General features: G+C 45.5%; 1 protein-coding gene across 1 annotated transcript in view; it reads right to left on the bottom strand.

The window, feature by feature from the left end:
• LINGO3 (leucine rich repeat and Ig domain containing 3) overlaps positions 1 to 17,648 on the bottom strand; it is a 77,285-nt gene extending 59,637 nt beyond the window's left edge. The window contains exon 1 of the mRNA XM_029610972.1: positions 17,413 to 17,648. The gene's annotated coding sequence lies outside the window, so the exon portion shown is untranslated. The remainder of the gene's footprint in view (positions 1 to 17,412) is intronic.
• Positions 17,649 to 18,973: the final 1,325 nt, after the last annotated feature.

The following is an 18,973-nucleotide window of genomic DNA, read 5'->3' as shown; positions in this document are numbered from 1 at the left end:
GCGCAATTGCTGTAGCATGATACTATAGGGCCCCTGTGAAATTAGAGCACAGCTTCGATGGCCCTGCATCCACAGTGGTGCTACATTGCAGTAGCAGGATCATATGGAGCATTTAGTGAATTGAAATTCAGCAGGTGAGGGTGTAGTCACCCCCGGAGATTGAGAATATTTTAGTAATCAATGTTTCGTAAATTGAATGAATATTAGTAATTGTTTTGTATTATAACAGTTGTAAGCTGTGACTTATGCTGCAGTCATATCCATCCAATAAAGATCTTCTTTCAAATAATGGACTGACGGTGGTTTCTTGCAAATATGTCAGCATGGGACAAGGGTGGGGGTTAATTATAAATAGGCGAGATGAGGCAGTTGCACCTTAGATGGCTGTGGTCTATTGCACGTTCCAGTTGAATGCCATGATTGCATTAAAAGTTTGCACTTCGTGCAGTCTGTGAGGCCTACATGGTCTCAAATGGTGCAAACAGTCTGCAAGACCAATATTGCAGCAGAAACGAGGCTGCAATATTGGTCCCTCACAGAAAGCATGACATGGGAACTGGAAGGGATCGTCATGTGGCGGTCTCTTCTGACTCAGGGTTCGATGCCACTTTCCAGTCTTTCTCCTTCTGGTCTGTGGTCCTTTGAGATGGCTGCTTCTGCATGGCTTGCGTCTCTGGGGGTGGAGGTGCCAGGGATGGCCGAGGCATCTTCTGATGCCAGTCCTCCTTGGCAGACTTCTGAGGTGTGTGCTTTTGGTCTGGTTTATCCTTTCCTAGAAGCCTCTTCTCTTACATAACATAAGCACATAAGAACCTGCCATACTGGGTCAGACCAAGGGTCCATCAAGCCCAGTGGCCAATCCAAGTCACAAGAACCTGGTAAGTACCCAAACATTAAATAGTTCCCTATGTTACTAATGCTGGCAACAAGTAATGGCTATTCCCTATTAATTAATAGCAGTTTATGGACTTCTCCTCCAGGAACGTCTTCTACCTCCTCTCTGGGATCCAGATGCTCTCCAGCTTCTTAACAAGCAGGGTCCTTGTGCCAGACTTAATTTTTATACAGGTTTGCAGTTAGAGGGCTGAATCTTGAGGAAGAGAGGACTATGCATGCTCAGTTTAGGGGACTCCTAGGTGCTATAAGCTCATAGATGCTCCAGTTTCATGGGCTAGTATTTAAGTGTGTTCACCTGCTATGGAGGCTATTTATTTCTGTGTATGTGTGTACATGCCAAGGTTTAGGGCACACATATAAGTTTTAACAATACCCATGCTAAAGGGTTTTTTAGGGGCATAGGCCCCTTAGCTGGGATCTACACACATAAAACACAGAAACAGAGAAATGACGGCAGAAAAGGACCAACTGGTTCGTCTGGTCTGCTCAGCAAGCTTGGTAGTAACTGCCACTCTGTGCAAGTTACTCCCATATTTCTCTTAAGGGTAGTAACTGCCAGTCCATGCTAGTACCCCCAAACATTTCAGCTAGTAATATTTGTTACTGGGTGATGAGCTTTCTTGAAAATTCAGACAATGTTGCTTGGCCTGCGTTGCTTATGGATTTATATTATATCATATAGTGACATACATTTTATTTCAAATGCCTGGGAGGTATGGCGGAGAAACGCTAAGAAGAAGGGAGCTTTTGTGGATTGTTCGAGGTGGCGAGTTTATCCGTCCCTTGAGGCGCCAGAAGAAAGTGAGCATTTATGTGCTGTTCTTGGTGAGGAAGCAATTAGAAGAAAGAAAAACTGAGTGAGAATTCGGTGGAATTTTTGAGAAATAAAAATCAGGATCTGAGAATACATATGCACAGGGATACTTGGGAAGATATGGGTTCAGTAGTGAATTGAAATATACTCTCCTGAAGAAGCCCGTGAGAAGGCGAAACATGTCGGGAGCACTTTGTGCTTTGTGAAGAAGGAATAAGAGAGTTTTCTCAATAATAACGGAGAAAAGACATTTCACTACGAGAGAGACAATTAATGTGTGTGTGGATGGATGTATGGATGTTTTTTAATATTCAATGTTGTTTTTGGAAATATGTATTCCTTTGTCTATTTAAATGCAAATAATTGTGAAAAGATCTTTATTAAAATATTTTTTGTAATTGAAATAAAATTTATGATAATAAATGATAAAAAGTCACTATATGATTTAATTTGACTGATGGTGTGATGTATTATTAAATTTGCCAGGCTTGTTTATCTTATTACTTATAGATTTAGCAGAAAAGCAGTCCTGTGCTTTTTCCCTTATGGCTGCGTATCAGTATCCCAAACTGTAGAAGAGGGACCCTTGGTTGGTGCCGGAATCCAATTCCCCCTTTCCCCCTTCCACTCAAGCGGGGAGCAATGTTTCAGTTGCATTGAAAGCATCGAGGCTTATTGGTTAAGGGTAGCAGTCTCCATGCCTTCTGCTAAGGGTAGCAGTAACCGTCGCGCCGGCAGGTTTCCCTTTTCTCATGTCTGACCTCTGGCCTTTAGAGACCCACAGTGTTTATCCCACGCCCCTTTGAATTCTTTGACTGTTTTCATCGTCACCACCTCCTCCAGAAGGGCGTTCCAGGCATCCTCCACCCTTTCCATGAAGAAATATTTCCTGATATTGGTTCTGAGTCGTCCCCACTGGAGTTTCATTTCATGACCCCTAGTTCTATTGATTTCTTTCAATGAAAAAGGTTTGATGTTCGTGCATCCTTAAACCCTTTCAGGTATCTGAAGGTCTGTATTATATTTCTCCTGCACCTCCTCTCTTCCAGGGTGAACATATTCAGATCCTTCAGCCTCTCATCATAAGTCTTCCGATACAGACCCCACACCATTTTGGTCGCCCTTCTATGGACGCCTCCATTCTGTCTCTTTCCTTGAGATATGGACTTCAGAACTGAACAGGTGAGGCCTCGCCAAGGCCCTGTACAAGGGCATTATCACCTCCTTTTTCTTACTCGATATTCCTCTCTCTATGCAGCCCAGCATTCTTCTGGCTTTACCTGTCAACTTGTCATATTGCTTTGCCATCTTCAGATCACCAGACATTTTCACCCCAACATCCTTCTCTTGGTCTGTGCAGATCAGTCTTTCACCTCCCCATCACAGACAGCTCTTTTGGATCACTGCATCCATGACTCTGCATTTTTTGGCATTGAAACCCATCTGCCAAATCTTCGACCACGCTTCAAGTTTTTTTGAATCACTTTTCATGCTCTCTACGCCTTCCAGCGTGTCCAGTCTGTTGCAGATCTTAGTATCATCCGCAAATAGACAAACTTTACCTTCTATCCCTCCATAATGTCACTCACAAAGATATTGAACAGGCCCGGTCCCAACACGGCTCCTTGTGGCCCTCCACTTAACCCCAATCTCTCCTCAGAGTTGCTTCCATTCACCATCACCCATTGTCACACTGTCTCCTATCAGTCAACCACTTTGTAATCCACGCCACCACCTTGGGCTCAAGGAGCTTTGTGGATAGACTGGCCGAATACATTAAAGTGGATTTTTTAGCCTTCTGAAAGGATGTGTGTACTTTGAAAGTGAGCAAACATTTGTTAGAAAGAGGTGAGTTTGTGAAAAAAGAAGAGATCATGCCTAACCAGCACGCTGCTAACGCACACACACACAACCATGCCTTGATTTAAAGCAGCTTAAGGACGGGCTTAGCGTAGAGACTCGGGTGCTAAGTGCTGCACACTGCCACGCAGAAAGTCCCCGGCTCCATCCCCGAGTCGCATCCTCTGCTCCCGGGCTTGGCAGGGTCTGGGGATGCCGAGGAGGCAGCATTCACAGCCCCTGGGGGGGGAGTTAAATCACGGTGACGTCTGATTCAAGGCCTGTGACCTCAAGGTCCCCAGCTCAGGACAGCCAAAGCAACGAGCAGCCCAGCTACGCTGGAGAGGGAGAAGGGGGGTGAAGATACAAAATCAGGGAGCTGGAAAACAAAATCGCAAATGAAGGCTCATGGCACCAGATCCCAGCCCTGGTTCTGATAACAAAAAGCTCCATCAGTGGCTCAGGGCTCAGAGGGAGGCACTTATGGTAGTGTGTTGTATGTTTTAGCTGCCAAACTGCAGGGGTACTTTGTGTCTGGGTGAATATCACCGACCTGTTGCTTAAGCTGCCAATAAACCTGCAGGGCATCTTTTCCCATGCCCTTTATCAGGTTACACACCTTTCTGGGCACCATCGATCTCCGCTTCTATTTATTTTCCATCTGCTGCTTTATTAAAAATGTCCCCTTGAAAGGTGACCGTCCTCGGTGTCTCTGCTGTGCTGCCCAGGAGCTCTGCTCGTCCCAGCCCTTCCAGCCGGTTTATCGCCTCCCCCAGCCCCGCTCCCCATTCCTTCTGCCTGGGACACAGATTTATTCCCAGCTCCAGGGGGAGGTAAATGAATCCTTTCCTGCCTGTAGCCTCCTCGGATAGGTCTCCAGGGGCCTGGCGGCCTGCGGCGCATACATTATCTCAGCTGATTGCTCTATCTTAATAGCTCGTTTAATCGGTTCAGGCTAAGCGCAGAGGACAAGCACTGGAGGTTTAATTATGTCACGTTGGGTAAGGAAGATTATTTTCATTTATTCCTCTGATTTATAATGGCTCTTACAGGGCTTCCAGTTGTGCTGTCTCCCTGGCACTGCTTGACCCGTCTTCTGACAGTCCCCGGGCACCAGCCCCAGGGCAGTTTGCATTAGCTCTGTTGGTCTGGAGTTTCTTCTGCCCGAAAGGGACGTGAAGATATTCATCTCGCAGGGCTTCTGGCATCATAGGCGCAAAGCTCTGCTCGAGGCGCCCCCAATATCATCTGTGCCACCTCTTCTGTCTGTCCTCTCCTCTTAGCTGCCAGAGTGGGGGGGGACGTCCAGACATCCACAGCACCCACAGAGCTGGTGGTTATGGTCCTGCCGAAAGTGACTGAGGAAGCAGATCGACGGCCTGTGCTGAAGAGACGTTAATGAATGAACTGTCTATGGAGGCTCCTCTTCCTGCTATCAATCTGTCATTCTGTACTTCACTATTCCTAGAGTAGTGCTACAAATTTGCTGCACTATAATACAGTATTTCAAATGGTTGTGCAGTGTTTGGTTTTGGTTTTAGAACATAAGAAGTTTTGATTAGAACATAAGAACATAAGAACATGCCATACTCGGTCAGACCAAGGGTCCATCAAGCCCAGCATCCTGTTTCCAACAGTGGCCAATCCAGGCCACAAGAACCTGGCAAGTACCCCAAAACTAAGTCTATTGCATGCTTCTGTTGCTAGTAATAGCAGTGGCTATTTTCTAAGTCAACTTAATAGCAGGTAATGGACTTCTCCTCCAAGAATTTATCCAATCCTTTAAACCCAGCTACACTAACTGCATTAACCACATCCTCTGGCAACAAATTCCAGAGTGTAATTGTGCGTTGAGTGAAAAAGAACTTTCTCCGATTAGTTTTAAATGTGCCCCATGCTAACTTTATGGAGTGCCCCCTAGTCTTTCTACTATCTGAAAGAGTAAATAACTGATTCACATCTACCCATTCTAGACCTCTCATGATTTTAAACAACTCTATCATATCCCCCCTCAGTCGTCTCTTCTCCAAGCTGAAAAGTCCTAATCTCTTTAGTCTTTCCTCATAGGGAAGCTGTTCCATTCTCCTTATCATTTTGGTAGCCCTTCTCTGTACCTTCTCCATCGCAATTATATCTTTTTTGAGATGCGGCGACCAGAATTGTACACAGTATTCAAGGTGCGGTCTCACCATGGAGCGATACAGAGGCATTATGACATTTTCCGTTTTATTCACCATTCCCTTTCTAGTAATTCCCAACATTCTGTTTGCTTTTTTGACTGCCGCAGCACACTGCACCGACGATTTCAATGTGTTATCCACTATGACACCTAGATCTCTTTCTTGGGTTGTAGCACCTAATATGGAACCTAACATTGTGTAATTAGAGCATGGGTTATTTTTCCCTATATGCATCACCTTGCACTTATCCACATTAAATTTCATCTGCCATTTCGATGCCCAATTTTCCAGTCTCACAAGGTCTTCCTGCAATTTATCACAATCTGCTTGTGATTTAACTACTCTGAACAATTTTGTGTCATCTGCAAATTTGATTATCTCACTCGTCGTATTTCTTTCCAGATCATTTATAAATATATTGAAAAGTAAGGGTCCCAATACAGATCCCTGAGGCACTCCACTGTCCACTCCCTTCCACTGAGAAAATTGTCCATTTAATCCTACTCTCTGTTTCCTGTCTTTTAACCAGTTTGTAATCCACGAAAGGACATCGCCTCCTATCCCATGACTTTTTACTTTTCCTAGAAGCCTACCCACTATTCCTAGGATAACGTGTGGATTGGGCGTACAGCAGTGCAGCATGCCTACAGAAAAGCTTTGGGGCCGGCGATATATTGAGTGCAGGGCTATATCATGAAACAGCCTTCTATAAATGGTGAGGGACAGGCTGCACAGGCATGGATCATAGTCTGAGAGATCTCCACCTTCCCACCATTACCCTTAAACTGGAGCTTCTGCCCAATGGCAGGGGGGATCAGACAGGGGACTGACAATTTTTTGTCCTCTAAATTTTCAGTGCTTTGTTGCTATCACAGTTTGCAATGGAGATCCAATAAATGCCCTTTCCCCCTTCCCCACAGAAAAGACGCTGGATTGCAGGCAGGACTGGACGGTAAACTCCACCGAGCAGGGACTGCCCGTTACACGTATGTGCATTAGGACTGCCAGCTGTCCGGATTTTCTCCAGATAGTACAGATTTTAAAGGTACTGTCTGGAAGCCAGATGGAGGGCTAAAATGTCTGGAAATTGTCTGGATTTCAGCCCTCCATACGAGGGCAGTAGCTTTCGACATCCACATCTCCTCAACCAGCCTGAAGGAGCTGTGTTTTAACTCCACAACCGACATTGGTGCTATACAACCTTCAGGACGTTGCCTGTGCCTCTCCCTGCTACGGCCCAATGAGAAAAGGTGCAGCGGGACCTCTGGCACTTCCCCTCCCACCTGAAGCCCTACAGTGAAAGGCCCTGCAGGGCTGCTGGCACAGCTCCTCTTAGCTTCTGCCCACAGCAAAACAAGAAAAGAGGCTGCCGCCGACTCACCTCCCACTGTGGCACATCTCCTCCTGGCTGCAGCACAACAGGAAGTGGGGCTGTCAGCACCTCTCCGCCTTACCAAGGGGCAATAAATAAATGCCACCGGCAACTCCTCTCCCATCCTTGACAAGAGAGGCCCAAGGGGATGTACGTGTGCTGAAGCAAAAGCCAGGAGAATATGTGACAGCCTGCATGTGTGAGGAAGAGAGAGTCAGTATGTGTGTGTGTGTGAGGAAGAGAGAGTCAGTATGTATGTGTGTGTGTGTGTGTGTGAGGAAGAGAGAGTCAGTGTGTGTATGTGTGTGAGGAAGAGAGAGTCAGTATGTATGTGTGTGTGTGTGTGTTTTTAAGGAAGAGAGAGTCAGTGTGTGTGTGCATGTGTGTGTGTGTGTGTGTGGAAGAGAGAGTCAGTATGTATGTGTGTGTGTGTGTGTGTGTGTGTGTGTGAGAGAGAGAGAGTCAGTGTGTATATGTGTCTGTGTGTGAGAGAGAATGTGTGAGCCTTTAGGTATTGGTGAGGGAGAAAGATTCAGTGAGTGTGAAATATCCTGTAAGTGCCTGTAGGAGGGAGAAAGAGACAGTGAGTGTGAGACAGCCTATATGTGCATGAGGAAGTGAGAGAGAAGCAGTGAATGTTAGAGAGCCTGTATGTGCATGTGGGAGGGAGAAAGATTCAGTGAGTGTGAGAGAGCCTGTGTGTGTGTGTGGGAGGGAGAGTGAGTCAATGAGTGTGAGAAAGGGCCAGTGAGTGTGCAAGAGCCTGTGTTTGTGTGAGTGAGGGCATCAGTTTTGTTTGAGTGGGTGAGTGAGGGAGAGCCTGTATGAGTGAGAGCTAGAAAGTGAGCATGTATGAGAGGGTGTGTGAGTGCCTGTATGTTTGAGTGTGAGTGTGTGTGTCAGAGAGAGAGAGAGTGTGCAGGAGAGTGAACATATTTGAGAATGTGTTTGTAAGGGAGAGAATGAATGTGTAGGTTAGCGTGTGTGTCTTTGAGAGAGAGAGAGGATAAAGCTTGCACTCTTCCTCTCCCTCACTAAGGGCTGGATTCACTAATGCCGCAAGGGATAGTGAATCCCGCGGTAATGGGGGGCTGGGGGAGGGGGGTGAAGCGGGGGGCGGTCCTGCGCTAGCCGGCATCGATCGCACCTCCATGGTGTAGTTATTCGACGCGCAACTGACAGCGATAAAGGTGTTTACCTTTTGCTGTCGGCGCAGTCTTCGCGGCGTCAGCACTGGTGCTGCTCCGACTCCTCCTCTTCCGGGGCTGACTCCGCCCCGAGCTAGCTCTCGCATGCGTGCGATAGCTTTAGAAAATAACCCCCTAAATCATGACTTATCTAAGATGACTGGAAATCTAAAGCTCTCAGGTATGGAGTCCTGGAATATTTTTTACCTTTATTTGTTTGTATTTTTGGACTTTATTTGAAATATTTTATTGATGTTTAGGAAAATTTTAACATTTTTAATATGAGTTATTAATTATTGGATGTTATTATTTTCATCAGCTCTTTTGAAATATTTATGAACCATATTGAAATATGGTTTTACTATTAAGATATTTTATATTTCTTGGCCTTATTGTTTGTTTTGTGAGGATTGGCGATGTTTCTGTTTTTTGATTCTAGCACTTTATAAGGAGTCTGGCTTGTGCTTTCTAGCTGCTCGTTTCTATTTATACTTTATGGTCTCTGTATTCTCTATTTAGTGAGGATCTGCCTGTTCTACATGTGTGACCAAGGTGAATTATTCTGCTAGTGCATAGTTTCTGTGTTCTGTGCTCTATAGCAGCCTGCCTTGTTCTGTTTCCTAATAGGAGGTGCACTGGTGTTTTAGGGCCTGGTGTAATATTGTTATTTATTATTACGTTATTACGTTTTTTTATACCGTCACTAAGACAAGCCATCGTAATGGTTTACAAGTCATAAAATACATAAAATAACAAGAACAATCCAAACAATTTTAAATAAGGAGCAGTAATTTTAAATTAACTAAAAATATAAAACAAATACTAAGCGCTAATATTAAAAATATAATAAAAAAATATATAAAAATATATATTTTTATAAAAATATATAAAAAAATATATAAAAAAGGCTCCAGGGGCGTTCCAGGTAACTATAGACTGGTGAGCCTGACTTCAGTGCCGGGAAAAATAGTGAAAACTATTCTCAAGATCAAAATCGTAGAGCATATAGAAAGACATGGATTTACCCAAGGGAAGTCTTGCCTCACAAATCTGCATCATTTTTTTGAAGGGGTTAATAAACATGTGGATAAAGGTGAACCGGTAGATGTAGTGTATTTGGATTTTCAGAAGGCGTTTGACAAAGTCCCTCATGAGAGGCTTCTACGAAAACTAAAAAGTCATGGGATAGGAGGCGATGTCCTTTCATGGATTATAAACTGGTTAAAAGACAGGAAACAGAGAGTAGGATTAAATGGTCAATTTTCTCAGTGGAAAAGGGTAAACAGTGGAGTGCCTCAGGGATCTGTACTTGGACTGGTGCTTTTCAATATATATATAAATGATCTGGAAAGGAATACGACGAGTGAGGTTATCAAATTTGCGGATGATACAAAATTATTCAGAGTAGTTAAATCACAAGCAGACTGTGATACATTACAGGAGGACCTTGCAAGACTGGAAGATTGGGCATCCAAATGGCAGATGAAATTTAATGTGGACAAGTGCAAGACTCACACATGCTTTCTCTCTCTCTCACACATGCGCACACACACACACACACACTCTGACTGTCTTTCTCACACACACACACACTTACTGACTCTCTCTCCCTCACACACAGGCTCACACATACACAAACACACATACTTACTGTCTTTCTCACACACCCCCACACACAGACTCTCTCGTCCTCATATATACACACACATACTGACTCTCTCTCCCTCACACATACATACAGGCTCACACATACACAAGCACACACACTGACTGTCTTTCTCACACACACCCACACAGACTCTCTCTTCCTCATATACACACACACATACTGACTCTCTTTCCCTCACACATACATACAGGCTTACACATATACAAACACACACACTGACTGTCTTTCTCACACACTCCCAGACACACACAGACTCTCTCTTCCTCATATAAACACACACATACTGACTCTCTTTCCCTCACACATACATACAGGCTTACACATACACAAACACACACACTGACTGTCTTTCTCACACACACACACACACAATCTCTCTCCCTCACACATACATACAGGCTCATAAATACACAAACACACACACACACACACACAATCTCTCTCCCTCACACATACATACAGGCTCATACATACACAAACACACACACACTGATTGTCTTTCTCACACACACACACAAACTCTCTCTCCCTCACACATACATACAGGCTCACACATACACAAACACACACACTGATTGTCTTTCTCACACACTCACAAACTCTCTCTCCATCACACATACATACAGGCTCACACATACACAAGCACACACACTGACTGTATTTCTCACAAACACCCACACAGACCCTCTCTTCCTCATATACACACACACATACTGACTCTCTTTCCCTCACACATACATACAGGTGTACACATACACAAACAAACACACTGTCTGTCTTTCTCACACACACACACACACACACACAATCTCTCTCCCTCACACATACATACAGGCTCATAAATACACAAACACACACACTGTCTGTCTTACACACACACACACACACACACACACACAGACTCTCCCTTCCTCATATACACACACACATACTGACATTCTCTTCCTCATATACACACACACATACTGAATCCGTCTTCCTCATATACACACACACATACTGACTCTCTCTTCCTCATACATACATACAGGCTCACACATACACAAACACACACACTGATTGTCTTTCTCACACACACACACACACAAACTCTCTCTCCCTCACACATACATACAGGCTCACACATACACAAACACACACACTGATTGTCTTTCTCACACACACACACAAACTCTCTCTCCCTCACACATACATACAGGCTCACACATGCACAAACACACACACTGACTGTCTTTCTCACACACACACACACACACACACACAGACTCTCTCTTCCTCATATACACACACACATACTGACTCTCTCTTCCTCATACATACATACAGGCTCACACATACACAAACACACACACTGACAGTCTTTCTCACACACACAGACTCTCCCTTCCTCATATACACACACACATACTGACTCTCTCTTCCTCATACATACAGGCTGTCACATATTCTCCTGGCTTTTGCTTCAGCACATCTACATCCCCTTGGGCCCTTTTTTACAGATGGGAGAGGAGGTGCTGGTGGCTTTTATTTATTGCCCCATTTATTTATTACCATGGGGGTAAAACGTAGTCGTGGAAAATTGCCTCCACTCTTGGGGTGGGGTGGGGTTGATTTTCAAAGCCATTTAGACAAATAAAATCCAGTTTTATGTGCTTAGATGGCTCTTAGACAATAGGCCGGGGCTACTTGTACATGAGCGGCAGAGAGGTGTCCCGGGGCTGGTGTACTTCTTGGCTTTAAAAGTATGCCTGCGAGTTACCCGGCACAAGTTACATCCTCCAAAGAGGTGGTGTGACTTTACAGGAGCTCCTCTATGCACCCGGTGGCCAATTCACCAAGCATTTTTACAGCAAACGTACAGGTATAAGTTTGCTTTGATAATGCGCGCTAAAGTTTGTGAGTGCACGTTACCCGGAGATTTTCTCCCTATTCCAACAGTTATGTACAGGTATAAGTTTGCTTTGATAATGCTCGCTAAAGTTTGTGAGTGCACGTTACCCGGAGATTTTCTCCCTATTCCAACAGTTATGTACAGGTATAAGTTTGCTTTGATAATGCGCGCTAAAGTTTGTGAGTGCACGTTACCCGGAGATTTTCTCCCTATTCCAACAGTTATGTACAGGTATAAGTTTGCTTTGATAATGCTCGCTAAAGTTTGTGAGTGCACGTTACCCGGAGATTTTCTCCCTATTCCAATAGTTATGTACAGGTATAAGTTTGCTTTGATAATGCTCGCTAAAGTTTGTGAGTGCACGTTACCCGGAGATTTTCTCCCTATTCCAACAGTTATGTACAGGTATAAGTTTGCTTTGATAATGCACGCTAAAGTTTGTGAGTGCATGTTACCGGGAGATCTTCTCCCTATTCCAGCAGTTAGGTACAGGTATAAGTTTGCTTTGATAATGCACGCTAAAGTTTGTGAGTGCACGTTACCCGGAGATTTTCTCCCTATTCCAACAGTTATGTACAGGTATAAGTTTGCTTTGATAATGCTCGCTAAAGTTTGTGAGTGCACGTTACCCGGAGATTTTCTCCCTATTCCAACAGTTATGTACAGGTATAAGTTTGCTTTGATTATGCGCGCTAAAGTCTGTGAGTGCACGTTACCCGGAGATTTTCTCCCTATTCCAGCAGTTAGGTACAGGTATAAGTTTGCTTTGATAATGCACGCTAAAGTTTGTGAGTGCACGTTACCCGGAGATCTTCTCCCTATTCCAATAGTTATGTACATGTATAAGTTTGCTTTGATAATGCGAGCTAAAGTCTGTGAGTGCACGTTACCTGGAGATCTTCTCCCTATTCCAGCAGTTAGGTACAGGTATAAGTTTGCTTTGATAATGCTCGTTAAAGTTTGTGAGTGCACGTTACCCGGAGATCTTCTCCCTATTCCAACAGTTATGTACAGGTATAAGTTTGCTTTGATAATGCTCGCTAAAGTTTGTGAGTGCACGTTACCGGGAGATCTTCTCCCTATTCCAACAGTTCTGTACAGGTATAAGCTTGCTTTGATAATGCTCGCTAAAGTTTGTGAGTGCACGTTACCGGGAGATCTTCTCCCTATTCCAACAGTTATGTACAGGTATAAGCTTGCTTTGATAATGCGTGCTAAAGTCTGTGAGTGCACGTTACCCGGAGATCTTCTCCCTATTCCAACAGTTATGTACAGGTATAAGCTTGCTTTGATAATGCTCGCTAAAGTTTGTGAGTGCACGTTACCCGGAGATCTTCTCCCTATTCCAACAGTTATGTACAGGTATAAGCTTGCTTTGATAATGCTCGCTAAAGTTTGTGAGTGCACGTTACCGGGAGATCTTCTCCCTATTCCAACAGTTCTGTACAGGTATAAGCTTGCTTTGATAATGCTCGCTAAAGTTTGTGAGTGCACGTTACCGGGAGATCTTCTCCCTATTCCAACAGTTATGTACAGGTATAAGCTTGCTTTGATAATGCGTGCTAAAGTCTGTGAGTGCACGTTACCCGGAGATCTTCTCCCTATTCCAACAGTTATGTACAGGTATAAGCTTGCTTTGATAATGCTCGCTAAAGTTTGTGAGTGCACGTTACCCGGAGATCTTCTCCCTATTCCAACAGTTATGTACAGGTATAAGCTTGCTTTGATAATGCTCGCTAAAGTTTGTGAGTGCACGTTACCGGGAGATCTTCTCCCTATTCCAACAGTTATGTACAGGTATAAGCTTGCTTTGATAATGCTCGCTAAAGTTTGTGAGTGCACGTTACCGGGAGATCTTCTCCCTATTCCAACAGTTATGTACAGGTATAAGCTTGCTTTGATAATGCTCGCTAAAGTCTGTGAGTGCACGTTACCCGGAGATCTTCTCCCTATTCCAACAGTTATGTACAGGTATAAGCTTGCTTTGATAATGCTCGCTAAAGTTTGTGAGTGCACGTTACCCGGAGATCTTCTCCCTATTCCAACAGTTATGTACAGGTATAAGCTTGCTTTGATAATGCTCGCTAAAGTTTGTGAGTGCACGTTACCCGGAGATCTTCTCCCTATTCCAACAGTTATGTACAGGTATAAGTTTGCTTTGATAATGCTCGCTAAAGTTTGTGAGTGCACGTTACCCGGAGATCTTCTCCCTATTCCAACAGTTAAGTACAGCATCCCCAACCCCTGCCAGCACAGGGAAGCAAACCCTGGGCACAGGAAATGAACCCCGGTCTTCCACAAGGCAGGGAACAACACTGACGTTCAGCCACGGGGACAATCTAATACTCACTTTTTAATCAGATTTGCTATAAGGTCTATGAGGCTTAAGTCTGCGTTTGCTATATACGAGAAACATTGTTTTTGCCCAAACTGCGTAACGCGCTGATACATCTTTGTTTCAGAAAGGGATCTTCCTGTCACGAGTCCTTGAGATCTGCAGGCTAAGCAGAAGTCTTCACATCAGTATACTGCCCAAAACCCATCTCTGACACCTCCAAATGGCAGACAGATTATACAGCACTAACACACTGCCCAAGAACCGCAGACTGCACCACCACACAAAACACACACAGGCTGCACAACTGCCCAAGAGCAACAGAGTCATCTTGGCAACAATGGCCCAGAAGCACAGGACTTTAGCACTGCAGCTCTATCCAAGAACCAGAGACTGCAACACTGCCCAGCTGCCACGGAATATTCCATGGCCACACCACCCAAAATCTGCAGATGGCACCAATTCCCTGTAACCTTTTATAAAGGGGTTTCACCCATAAAAACAGCAAACATGCATGGAAGCAGCACCTACATGCCCACGTGTTATTTTATGAACATCAAGATTACATGCGTATTTTCCGATTGACACATTCAGTAGCCTTGTGGGGGAAAAGGGGCGAGCTAGGGCCATTCCAGAGCAGGTTCAACAGTACGCATGGAAGTTACTGTTTTGTAAGCGATATCCACGAATACATTACCAAACTTGTTCCTACACTTTTACGCCTGCTAACTGACTGGCGCAAGTGAAATCAGGCAGAGAGTAGGATTAAATGGCCTGTTTTCACAGTGGCAGATCTCCTCGGGGATCTGTACTGGGACCGGTGCTTTTTAATATATTTATAAATGATCTGGAAAGGAATACGACGAGTGAGGTTATCAAATATGCGGATGACATAAAATTACTCAGAGTAGTTAAATCTCAAGCGGATTGTGATAAATTGCAGGAGGACCTTGCAAGACTGGAAGATTGGGCATCCAAATGGCAGATGAAATTTAATGTGGATAAGTGCAAGTTGATGCATATAGGGAAAAATAACCCATGCTATAATTACACAATGTTGGGTTCCATATTAGGTGCTACAACCCAAGAAAGAGATCTAGGTGTCATAGTGGATAACATATTGAAATCGTCGGTACAGTGTGCTGTGGTGGTAAAAAAAGCAAACAGAATGTTGGGAATTATTAGGAAGGGAATGGTGAATAAAACGGAAAATGTCATAATGCCTCTGTATCGCTCCATGGTGAGACCGCACCTTGAATACTGTGTACAATTCTGGTCGCTGCATCTCAAAAAAGATATAATTGCGATGGAGAAGGTACAGAGAAGGGCAACCAAAATGATAAAGGGGATGGAACAGCTCCCCTATGAGGAAAAGCTGAAGAGGTTAGGGCTGTTCAGTTTGGAGAAGACACAGCTGAGGGGGGGGGGGGATACGAGAGGTCTACAAAATCATGAAAGGACTTGAATGGGAAAATGTGAAATGGCTATTTACTCTTTCGGATAAACAAGGACTATGGGGCACTGCATGAAGTTAGCAAGTAGCACATTTAAAACAAATCATGCAATGCACAATTAAGCTCTGAAATTTGGTGCCAGAGGATGTGGCCAAGACAGCTAGTGAAGCTGGGTTTAAAAAAGGTTTGGATAAGTTCCTAGAGAAGTCCATAAACTGCAGTTAATCAATAGGGAATAGCCAGTGCTTGATGCTGGCATTAGTCGCATGAGAGCTATTTATGTTTGGATACTTGCCAGGTTCTTATGGCCTGGATTGGCCACTGTTCAAGGCAGGATACTGGGCTTGATGGACCCTTGGTCTGATGCAGTAAGGCATTTCATATGTTCTTATGTCTGTTGTCTGCAGTTTTTGGTTGGGAGGAATCGATGAAGTGGTGTGGATTCTGTGTGAAGGGTTAGAGGGTCTAAGTGAACTGGAAGACTGGGAGAACTGGCAGAAATATCGACGAACTGGTGAGACTCCAAGTACTCGCACATGCTTTAAAATATACCTGCCTCCCTGCTTAATTCTGGGTATTAACGTGTGCAGTGTCACAATTGGTTTGCACGTAAAATATATGCATTATGTTTCTAAATGGGTAAAGAAAGTCTGTGTTTTCTTGCATTGAAAATTTTCGTTTATACCGAAACATATGCACCTACTTTTGGAGCAGAACTATGCGGCATTTTATAAACTGTGCAGCTCCCACCGCAAAGTTTATAAAACACTAGCCTTAATCTCCATGCGTCCACTTATGCATGCAAATGCTGCACCGCAAATAGCTTTGAAAGTTAGATTCACACTGCTCAAAAAAACCCAACACCTTCACAAGCCAATGTTCCAGAAAAAAGGCCACTGCATGCCAGTACCATCCCCTCACAAATCCAGACACCTGTCCTCCCCAACCACCTGTAGACAGGGCTCACTCTCTGGGACATCACTTTGTCATTCTCCCATTTATGTAGGATCTGTCCACAAAGAGCGGACGTGACATGTGTGACAGATCGCTACACTCTGCATGGCTCAGTATTAAGTTAGATTAAACTCCGCACCCGCAGGCTTCCTGTAAACAGGAAGGATACTGGGCATGAGGTGGGCACCCCTTCGGCTGCATGGATATTCTGTTCATGCACAGGTGATCCCCAAGTACATGCTCAGTGCACAGGAAGCCCATTTACTGAAACCCTGTTAGGGCTGCAATAAGAAAAAGATGGAAAAAACCCCTAAGAAGGGAGATTTCTCTTCCCAGGTTTTAGGATGCACACAGCTCGCACATCTCTGCAAGCCGCAGGCACTGCGTAGCTTCACTGGGGTCTGTCATGGACCCTGTGCATGTTCTCCTCTGTTGAAAAGGGACGTGACTTATGCAAAACTGTGCAGAATTGATGCTCAGAGCCTGCTTCAGACAGGGAGTGCAGAGCCCGGGAATGCACAGCCTGCTCACAAATGAAGGCTCGCGCTGCTGGGGATGGGACCTTGGATTGCAGGAACATGCGACTCTGCAGGGGTCTCTCTCTGTCGGGACATGCAGGCAGGTTTCACCCTACACGACAGGTGGTCCGGGCAAAGGCAGATGTAAGCGCACGGCACAGACGTGATCCTACCTGCAGCCGAGAGCCTGGCAGCGCTCGCGTTCCTGTGCAGGCAGCGACTCCACGAGCTCCCGGGGGCCAGCCTGCAGCTCCCCCCCCCCCCCCTGCTAGCCCAGCTCCAGCACAGGGGCAGGCACTCACCGATCCTGCAGCTGCCGCCGGGGCTCCGCTCTCTCAGCCTCGGCAGCCACCTTCCGGGGGAGACTCTGATGCAGGGCTGGGGTGGGCTGGTCTAGAGCTCCGCAGCCACCTAAGGTGCCCCCCACCAGCAGGAAGCTCCCGGGGCTTGCACAGGTGCTGCCCCCCCCCCCCCCCCCTCTGGGTTTTTCTCTCTTCCCGGCTCCCCCTCGGGAGGCTGCTGGGGGCAGATCCTCCGCTGGCTCCGTCCTCAACCTTCACTTCATTGTGAGAACTTCCAGGCAGATGCGAGGGCTCCTCTCAAAAGTGCGCAGCCGAGCCAGGAGCGCAGAATGCAAGGACTGAGAGTCAGGTGGTCGGGGGCTCAGCTGAGCGGGGGGAAGCCGGCTGGATGCCTTTTCGGCTTGTTTTAAAGGGCCATTAATACCAAAGCACGGATATTCTGGAATATGTCTGCTTACCCTCCTCCCTACAGCATTGAGGAGAACTGTGCTGTATACTGCAGAGATAGGCCTGTTGTTAATAATATATATAATTATTGGTATAGTGCATACCAGATATATGTAGTGCTGCACAGAGACACATAAGAAACAGTTCCTGCTGCTTGGGGAGCTTAGGGTCTTGTTAAGACAGACCTGTGACTGACTTTCCTGCCATGAGGGGTTAGTGTTACAGAAAGTGTCCTCTTCCCGCAGGCGACCACAGCTGACTGCCAGCAACATTTCAAGCTTTATGATCATGATTTCTGTTTCTGCATGGAAATAATCAGCACGGCCAGTACTGACTCTCCATGTGCCTGATGGTCAACGATGCTACCCCTGGTTATGAGCAGAGTGGCATTTCAAGGCCACTAAAAACCCAAAATGGCCACCTACCCATTATCCATTTCATGTCTTCAAAATGTACTTTTTTTTTTCTTTTGGTCAAACTAGGCTTCAAAAACTACCCAAACGTTTCTAAGCGACCTACAACATTGCTAGCATGCATGGTGTTACTGCAGATAGGGCACCCCCTCATGCCAGGAAATGCACAACGATTCCCTGTGCCTTGCAGCTTTTGTGCAAATGAGAGAAGAGATGTGTCTCAGGTATTTAATTACAAATCCACCACAGACCTCTTGTTTTTAATGTTTGACTAGAAATAATCTCAAGAATGCAGATTCTGGTTCCTGTTGACTGATGTTCATATTATGGCACCTGAACAAGGTGCTGAGCTATTCAAACTGAAGCCTTCCATGCATGGGCAGCGGCATGGGCAGCAGCAGTCATGCATCTCCCCACCCTCCACGTCCACTGCTCCACCACAGACCAGGCACAGCATGGACAGCAGCGGTCCATGCATCTCCCCACCCTCCACGTCCACTGCTCCACCACAGACCAGGCACAGCATGGACAGCAGCGGTCCATGCATCTCCCCACCCTCCACGTTCACTGCTCCACCACAGACCAGGCACAGCATGGGCAGCAGCAGTCATGCATCTCCCCACCCTCCACGTCCACTGCTCCACCACAGACCAGGCACAGCATGGACAGCAGCGGTCCATGCATCTCCCCACCCTCCACGT

This window comes from Rhinatrema bivittatum, chromosome 8, assembly GCF_901001135.1.
Source record: "Rhinatrema bivittatum chromosome 8, aRhiBiv1.1, whole genome shotgun sequence".
In the NCBI taxonomy this organism is placed as follows: Eukaryota; Metazoa; Chordata; class Amphibia; order Gymnophiona; family Rhinatrematidae; genus Rhinatrema; species Rhinatrema bivittatum.
Note: the sequence above shows the minus strand (reverse complement) of the source record. Positions and strands in the feature narration are given on the sequence as shown.